Source organism: Chionomys nivalis, chromosome 23 (assembly GCF_950005125.1).
Source record: "Chionomys nivalis chromosome 23, mChiNiv1.1, whole genome shotgun sequence".
In the NCBI taxonomy this organism is placed as follows: domain Eukaryota; kingdom Metazoa; phylum Chordata; class Mammalia; order Rodentia; family Cricetidae; genus Chionomys; species Chionomys nivalis.
Genome location: NC_080108.1, coordinates 42,390,871 through 42,399,272, shown reverse-complemented (window position 1 = coordinate 42,399,272; position 8,402 = coordinate 42,390,871).

Here is an 8,402-nt window from a genome sequence, read left to right as displayed (position 1 = left end):
AGACTTGAGTGAGAGTCTCCCAACTCCGGGGGTCTTCCAATATCAACATATCTCATTCCTCTACCTTGATAACAATGACTGAGATTTTTACTTCCATCTCTTTAATGCTGTTGAAAAAGACTTGTATCTGAAGTTCCTGTTCTAGTTCCTAAATTTTTCATTTTCAACTTTTCCTACTTTGTTTTTTCTTTACTGATTCTATTTCCATCTACAAGTCTTAAACTGTTCTTTTCCTAAATTCTAGTTTTTGTATTTTCATAGATTTCAATTAAGAATTTATACACTTCTTCTTTAATGATCTCTAACATATTACTAATGGCTATTCTCAAGTTCGTATCTTTTACTTCAGTAAAATTACATTTCTCAGGACTTACTTTAAAAGGATTATTGTTGTTGGTTGACATATATTGTCCTGGTAGTTACTAATTGTGTTTTATACTCAGAAGTAGGCATCTGGATTTAGGATGATTCTATTTTTAGGTGTGGAGATCTGGTCTTGTGTTTGTTGGTGGATTCCTTGGTTTCTGATTCCCTCTCTAGTTTAAGGAGAATGTGGTGGTTTGGGGTGGCCTGGTAGGAATTAGGTTGACATACTTGTAGGTGTAGATACTGCTTCTCTGTCCTATCTGCTTCTCTGTCCATCGAAGCCTATGGTTCCCAGTGAACGCCTGTTAGTGCTGGAGGCTGAGACAAAGGGAAGTAGTGGTGAGCAAGGCGATAACAAAAAGATGATCTTCTATCCTGGCCAGCGGGATATGAACAGGGGTCCCTGATAAACCTGGAGGAGAAGAATGGAAGGAACAAGAGACATGAGAAACGATGAAAGGCAGGATTTCTGATCAAGCTGCCGATTTTTTTATCCCTCAGAAGCTGTTATATAGCAAATTGGCAAGGGGAAGGGGAGGTGTGTCAGGTCTGATGGAACTCAGGCCTGGAGACATCCCTAGCTAATAAGGAAATACTGAGGGTCTGTAATTATTAACTAACAAAGGAAATGCTAATTACTTCTAAAGCCTGGGGCCTACAGGTCTCACTAGGCTAATTTCTTAGTCCTTGCCCTACAAAGTTGAATATCTTACTTGTGAACTTGGGATGGCATAAACAAAATACAGATCTCAAAATACAGGTCTTTGCTTCCAACAGTCTTCTGTTTGGGATGAGATATAGCAGGTGTAATGAAGGAAATATAACAGGTGTACTATGGATATCCAGGTGTGTATAGCTGGGATGAGATATAACAGGTGTAATGAAGGTAATAATCAGGTGTAATATGGATATAACAGGTGTGTATAGCTGGAATGAGATATAGCAGGTGTAATGAAGGTAATAGAACAGGTGTGTTATGGATATAATGGATGTGTATAGCTAGAATGAGATATAACAGGTGTAATGAAGGTAATATAACAGGTGTACTATGGATATAGCAGGTGTGTATAGCTGGAATGATGTATAACAGGTGTAATGAAGGTAATAGAACAGGTGTACTATGGATATAACAGGTGTGTATAGCTGGGATGAGGTGTTACAGGTGTAATGAAGGTAATAGAACAGGTGTACTATGGATATAACAGGTGTGTATAGTTGGGATGAGGTGTTACAGGTGTAATGAAGGTAATAGAACAGGTGTACTATGGATATAACAGGTGTGTATAGTTGGGATGAGGTGTTACAGGTGTAATGAAGGTAATAGAACAGGTGTACTATGGATATAACAGGTGTGTATAGTTGGGATGAGGTGTTACAGGTGTAATGAAGGTAATAGAACAGGTGTACTATGGATATAACAGGTGTGTATAGTTGGGATGAGGTGTTACAGGTGTAATGAAGGTAATAGAACAGGTGTACTATGGATATAACAGGTGTGTATAACTGGGATGAGATATAACAGGTGTAATGGAGGTAATAGAACAGGTGTACTATGGATATAACAGGTGTGTATAGCTGGGATGAGATATAACAGGTGTAATGGAGGTAATAGAACAGGTGTACTATGGATATAACAGGTGTGTATAGCTGGGATGAGATTAGAGAATTGTATATGATGGAGAGAGAGAGATGGTAGACTGAATATTTGAAGATCACTACCTTCTTCCCTGGATAGCATGATAAGTAGGTCCCAGTATCTGTAGGATTTGTTGTCTGAGACAAAGCGTTCAAAAATTAACTTTTCCTTGTGTAAATGCAAGAAAAATGTTATGAAACTATAGTATATCTGTGCCATTGTGCTGTTGATTTTATGTCAACTTGTTACAAATTAAATTTATTTTGGAAGTAAGAACCTCAACTGAGAAAATGCTACAAGGAGATTGTCTGTGGACTTGTAAGGAGCGACGGGCCGCTTCCCACCACCCGGCTAGCTTTACACCTGAAATAATTACACGGAACCTGTATTCTCTTAAACACTGCCTGCCCATTAGTTATAACCTCTTATTGGCTAGCTCTTACATATTGATCTAACCCATTTCTAATATCCGTATTGCCACTTGAGTGTGGCTTACTGGGACGAATCTAACGGGCATCCATCTCAGAGAGGAGAATCATGGTGACTGCCTGACTCAGCTTCTTTCTCCCAGCATTCTGTTCTGTTTTCTCTGCCTACCTAATTTTCTGTCCTATCAAAGGCCAAGCAGTTTTCTTTATTAATCAATAGACATGTGACCCTCCTCCATCAGTAGTCAAGCACGTAGGGGCATTTTATGATTAATAACTGATGTGGGAGGGCCCAGGTTACTGTGGGCACTACCATTCCTACATAAGTGGTTCTATGTTGTATAAATATGCAGGCTGAACAAGTCATGGAGAACAAGCCAGTAAACAGGCTTCTGCCATGGCTTCTGCTTCAGTTCCTTCTCTCAGGTTCCTGCCTTGAGCTCCTGCCATGAATTTCTTAAATGAGGGGATGTGATGTTGATGTTTAAATGAAATAAACTCTTGCCTTTTCAAATTGGTTTGTCATGGAATTTTAGCATCACAACAGAAACCCTAAGAATAATCAACAATTTTCTACTTGAATTTAAGTAACACTCCAGAAGTTGAAACCCATACCATACCTGGCATGATTATTAAGCTAAAACATATGACTATACAAGTCATAGATGGTAGGGGAGACCACATTACTGTTGTTCTCCTAATGGGAAATAGTATTAGATAAACTCCTAATTGCTTGATGTTATACCTATATATGCATATCTGCACCATCATCATAGAAGCTTCTATTACAGTAGATGACAATTAACACAGAGAACTCGCAGCTGCCCACAGTGTGGAGAATAAGTGAGAGCAGAAGTCTCATTACTAAATAAACATCTATACCAAACATGCTCCTCCCCAAGGCTCGGGGATCATTGCAGAAGAGAGAGTAGAAAGGGTGAAAAATATCAAAGCTGTGAATGACTACAAAGAATGTGCCTTCTGGACACAGCAGGTAGGTGCACCTTTGAACTCATAGCAGTTGTGGCAATAAACACAAGACATGGGAAAGTTGAAGCCCGACAAAATTCTAACATGGAAAGGGGACCTGGCCATTAATCCCACCACTAGCCAGATGCTGCTGTTGGTATCTGGAGGGGGAAGGGGAGTTCGTTTTCTCTATGAGCATGGCCCCTGAAAAGTCAACAAGGGTACAGTGAAGGGCCAGAAATCCAAGAAAAGATTCTCTTGGAAATTTGGATATGTGGATAAAAGTATGCCTATAGCAATATTACTGGGTCAATATCATTCTCCACAGATATTTGCCCTGCTATGTTAATTTCTGTTCTTTTCACAAAATGAAATGGAAACAGCATAAATGTCATCCTTCAATTGATAAACAGATAATGAAATTGTGGTACATACACACTGAGGAATAGTACTTAGCTATAAAAGAAAATAAATATTGAAATTTATAGGTAAATGGAAGGGTCTAGAAAATACTTTGCTGAGTGAGAAAACCAAGACCCAGAATAAGAAACATTATAAGTTCTTTCTCATATGTCTTTCCTAGATCCAAATCTTTTTATGTGAATAGACACAGAAAACAGGGAAGTCAAAAGGGACTATGGAGGGCATCAATAGTGTGGGGCAGAGGGAAATTGGAAAACTGGAGGTCTTTAATTACGGAGAGGAAATAATCAATACAGAAAAAAAGAGGGAGGAGAATACAAGAATAGTAAGGATGTCTAAAAGTGTCATAAAGGATCATATCAGTGTAAATCTGCCTTACACATGAGTGTGAATATAAATATCCACATATATTAAAATTTCTCACCTTGGCTGGCAACGCTCCCTTCAAGTTGATGGACCATCAATCACACCTCTAACACCGAGCATGAAAATCCTCTTGAGTTGTTGGTCAAGGTTGTTCAAGACATTCTCAAAAGGTTATAGGCTAAAAGTCCCTATTGATGAAGACACCATGTTCTGTCCTTCCCATACAGAACCTGGAAGATACAAGCTGAATTTGACCTGAAAGCTCTCTCCCTCCAGACTAGCTTATATGGTACCAGGAGATACTGTGCAAACTTCCAAGGGAGGGAAGCAATCATTAGCCCGACCCATGTACTGATATAAGGGACACATGTACTACACAGCTCCCATACATAAGGCTCAGGGGTCATAGAGGAATAAGGGGAGGAAAGACTATAAGAGTCAGAGGCCATGAAGCTTCCTCTGAGACTATGTCTCCTAGGAATGTCAGAAGGAACTGCAGAAGGAAATCTTATCAACAGAGTTTCCTGAACATAAACAACACCAACACACATCCTTACATGAGAAGGGGAATAATTATGGAGTCCCACGTTCTTACAAAAACTACAGGCTCCTAAGAAATGCTGAGAGCAGGAGAAATAGACTTCGCCAGGAAAAAGCCCCAGTTGACTACCCAATAGCAAGCAGTCAGATCTGAAAAGAATATACAGAGAAGTAAAAAGTGTATTATAGAATGCACTGTTTGTATTTATGTATAACAAACAATTCCAATTTTATGAAAGAAAATGAGACCATGATTTAAAAGAGAGCATGGGGTGAATGGGAGTGGTTGAGGCATGTAGAAAATGTGAAATTATTCTTTAGTGTCAAAAGTAAAATTAATTATATAGAAATTACAGAAAAAACATAGCAATAAAACCCTTGGAAGTAGAAAGAAAAGTGGTTAGTCATATTTAAAGAGGTGCAATAGAAGTTCTCAAAAATTACATCTAAATTTTTCTGATATGAGCCCCTTGGTATAAAAAACGGAAGTCACTGGAAGAAGTGCTGGTAGGAAATGAGGACAGAACAAAGAAAGGAAGCTGTGAATCCAACCCAGATGAGAAACCACTAGGGAAGTGGAGCAGGGAGCTGGGCAGAGGGCAGAGCTATGTCTGAGTGATGTTTATTTGTTTGCTATTTTTATGTCTGTAAATTTGAGGCTGAACAAGCCTCTCTGAGATTTTACTATCATCACTCATGGCCTCTCTGTATTTACTGGTAAATTCATCTTTTATCAGATGTCCTTAATTATCTGAGTGAGATTGCTCTTTGCTTCTGTCCAGTTACCTCTGATGTTTCCTGCACCAGCTTTGTTACAGTGTTGTGCTGTTCTAGCCACCTGCTTCCTACTGGTCTGTAAAGGAAATGACAGCTGTAAAGGTTAACTAGAAAAATCAGTTGTAGTGATTGTTGCCTCACTTGAGTGGCCAGTTGGTGGGGTTGTATGCAATATACAAACCAGAGCCTCTCAGACCTAAGTTGGCCGATTTGCTTTAGATATGCATGGGCTCAGTCAGGTTCATCTTGTTTGGTTAATAATTTACATAGTAAAAAGCAATGGTTATGGATTTATCCCATTGTAAATATTATCAAGGTGAAAAGTTCATATCCATAGTTAAAATGATCATCATCATGATAGGGAAAAAATGAAAACATTTTAATATTATTTCTTTTTTAAAGCGATTGCAATATAACAACATCATATCTTCCTTCCTTTTTCTCCCTCCAAACCCTCTCATATACCCCTCCTTTCTGGCTTTCAAATTCTGTGCTTCTTTTTACATCAGTTTTTATTACTGCTGTTGCTGCTGGTTGTGGTGGTGGTGGTGGTGCCGTGTGTGTGTGTGTGTGTGTGTGTGCCCACGTGTGTTCCTAAGAAATAAATTCAAACAACATTGGATGTTATTTGTACATATGTTTATGTTTTCAGGACTGACCATTTGATACTGAACAATCAGTTAACACTTCCCCAGGAAGACAATGGCTCTTGAATTGAGCATTCCCAAGTTGCCTACAGGTTTTGCTGTAGGGATGAGACATCCAGCATTCACTGCTCCACCCATCAACCAGGCCACATTGTCATGTCTATTGCTCTTTTTCTTCTTCATCTCAGGTGTAGGCAGTATTGTTGGTGGGATTTATGTGTGTGGCTTTCATAGACCCCAAACACATAATCCAAGATTAAACTCCCTGGGTGCCATCCTGGGGCAGGGCAGAACTTCCAGTAAAGAAGCACAAGTCCTTTCAACTCCTGCTGCCGGGGCTTCTTTGTTCCACATGACCCTGCCTCCCCCAAGCCTGTCCTATTGTCTGTGAGGTCCTTGGCCCAGGAAAAGTTTCTACCCCTGCACTGAGGCTATCCACCCAGAGGGGTGAGTGAGCGCCTGCCTGGCCAGAGGGGAGTGCAGGGCACCTCCAGCTCCTGCTGCAGGAACTTCTTAGTTCCACACGACCTTCCCCCTCCCCCAAGTTCACCCTTTTGTCTGTGGGGTCCTTGGACCTCCAAGGGTCCATGTCCCTGTGCTGAGGACAACAATTCAGACTGGTCCTTGGCCCAGGAACAGTTCCTGCTCCTGCACTAAGGAGATCCTCCCAGAGTCAGTCACAGTGTAGATTGGATCAAGAAGCCACGACTCTCCTGGCTGCATTTGAAGGAAGAGATGGACAGGCTTCAGTGCAAGAATTCCTCCAACAACCTGAAAGGCAACATGACAAAACCAGATTCCAGGGATCATGCAACAAGAAGACTTGAACACCCTATTCCAGAAGAAGTAGTAAAAATCAACTTTAAACATAACATTATGAAAATAATAGAGGACCTTAAACCAGATGTGAAAAATTGCTGTAATGAAATGGAGAAGACAAACAAAAAGGTAGAAGAAATGAGTAAATTTCTCAAGAACACCCAAGGAAAACAAAATAAAGCAATCAAACAGGTAATGGAAACAATCAAGACTTTAAAAATGAAATGGAGGAAATGAAGAAAACACAAACCGAGGAAAGACTGGATATGAAAAATCTGGGTAAATGAACAGGAAATGCAGAGACAAACATAACCAACAGAATACAAGAGATAGAAGAAAGAATCTCAGACACCGAAGATACTATAGAGGAAATAAACTTATTGATTAAAGAAAATAACAAATCCAAAAAATTCTTAACACAGAACATCCAGGAAATCTGGGACACCATGAAAAGACCAAACCTAAGAGTATTAGGGGTAGAAGAAGGAGAAGAATTACAGCTCAAAGGCCCAGAAAATATATTCAAAAAAATTATAAAAGAAAACTTTCCCAAACCTAAAGAAGGATATTCCTATGAAGGTACAAGAAGCATATAGAACACCAAATAGACTGGATCAAAAGAAAAAAAAAAAGCATTCCCTCGCCATATAATAATCAAAACACAGAACATACAGAACAAAGAATGAGTATTAGGAGCTGCAAGGGAAAAAGGTCAAGTATCATATAAAGGGAAACCTATCAGAATTATACCTGATTTCTCAATGGAAACCATGAAAGTCAGAAGGTCTTGGATAGATGGGCTGCAGGCACTAAGAGACCATGGATGCAAGCCCAGACTACTATATCCATCAAAGCTTACATTCACCATAGATGGAGAAAAAAATTCCAGGACAAAAACAGATTTAAACAATACATAGCCACAAACCCAGCCTTACAGAAGATACAAGAAGGAAAACCAAAAACCAAGGAAGCTAACAACACCCATAATAACACAAGGAACTAACAACCCTCCACCAGCACAACTCAAAGAAAGGAAACAAACAAACACTACCACCACAAAAAATAACTGGAGTTAACAACCACTGGTCATTAATATCACTTAATATCAATGAACTCAATTCACCTATAAAAAGGCACAGGTTAATAGAAAGGATACGAAAACAGGATCCAACATTCTGCTTTTTAAAAGAAACTTACCTCAAACTTAAAGACAGACACTACCTCAGAGTAAATAGTTGAGAAAAGGTTTTCCAATCAAATGAAACAAAGAAACAAGTGGGTGTCCCTATACTAACATCTAACAAAATTGATTTCAAACTAAAATCAATCAGAAGAGATGGAAAAGACCACTTTATTCTTAGAACTGGAACAATTCATCAGGAGGAAGTCTCAATCCTGAATATCTATGCCCCTAGTATAAAAGCACCCACA